Below are 1272 nucleotides of genomic sequence, written 5' to 3' on the forward strand. Positions count from 1 at the left end.
GAGGTGTGCCGTGGAAATGCGGTCGGTGGTCCCGTTCCCAAAACCAAGTTCGAATTGCTCGCAGCTGGCGCAGTCGAGGCTCTGGCCGCTTCCCGCCGGGGAGCGGGGAGCGCACCTCCGCAGCGTGCAGCCGCTTCTCACAGCCACAGACGCCTCTGATTCCCCGCTGAGATGGCTTAGGGCTGGGGACTATTTCTTCTCTTGCACCCCGCTACCCAGCAATTATCTATGGAGTGGGTTTCTATCTCCAAGCGCAGCCAAGCTTCTATACCTCTTCCCCAGAGACAGTTCTATGAGCGTGTTCCGACTCTGTCTCTTCCCTTTGTCTCCCGGGCACCACGCACTTGCGCCACGTTGGGCTGGGGATCTTACCTCCCCTGCCTGTCCCGGGATGGCCCGTCCTCGGATCTCCCCCGTTCGCCCCCACTCACTCAGATATCCTTGAGTTTCTATTCTTTCTGGAGTTCAAATTTTCTCCTTCCGCTCTCTCAGATGAACGTAATATCCTTCTCAGTTCGATAAACGGTGTGGAGGGAGTTTACAGAGCTCCCTTCCTCTCCGCCATCTTGGATCCACCCCTCAGTGTGGTTTTGATTTGTGTTTCCCTGATGATGAGTGATGTTGAGCATCGTTTTATGTGTCTGTAGGCCATCTGGATGTCCTCTTTGGAGAAGTGTCTGTTCATGTCTTCTGCCCATTTCTTCACTGGATTATTTGTTTTGTGAATGTGAAGTTTGGTGAGTTCCTCGTACATTTTCGATATTAGCCCTTTATCTGATATGTCTTTTGCAACTATCTTTTCCCATTCTGTCGGTTGCCTATTAGTTATCTGGATTGTTTCCTTTGCCTTGGAGAAGCTTTTTATCTTGGTGAAGTCCCAAGGGTTCAGCTTTGCTTTAATTTCCCTTGCCTTGGAGGATGTGTCGAGTTGGAGATTGCTGCGGTGGAGGTCTAGGAGGTTTTTTCCTACTTTCTCCTTCAGGGTTTTGATGGTTTCCTGTCTCACATTCAGGTCCTTCAGCCATTTTGATCTTATTTTTGTGTATGGTGTTATAGACTGGTCTAGTTTCATGCTTCTACATGTTGCTGTCCAGTTTTCCCAGCACCACCTGCTAAAGAGGCAGCCTTTTTTCCATTGGATACTCTTTCCTGCTTTGTCAAAAATTAATTGACCGTACATTTGTGGGCCCACCTCTGGATTCTCTATTCTATTCCATTGGTCTTTGTGTCTGTTTTTGTGCCAATACCATACTGTCTTGATGATGACAGCTT

The sequence above is a fragment of the Suricata suricatta genome, chromosome 12 (assembly GCF_006229205.1).
Source record: "Suricata suricatta isolate VVHF042 chromosome 12, meerkat_22Aug2017_6uvM2_HiC, whole genome shotgun sequence".
NCBI classification, from domain to species: Eukaryota; Metazoa; Chordata; class Mammalia; order Carnivora; family Herpestidae; genus Suricata; species Suricata suricatta.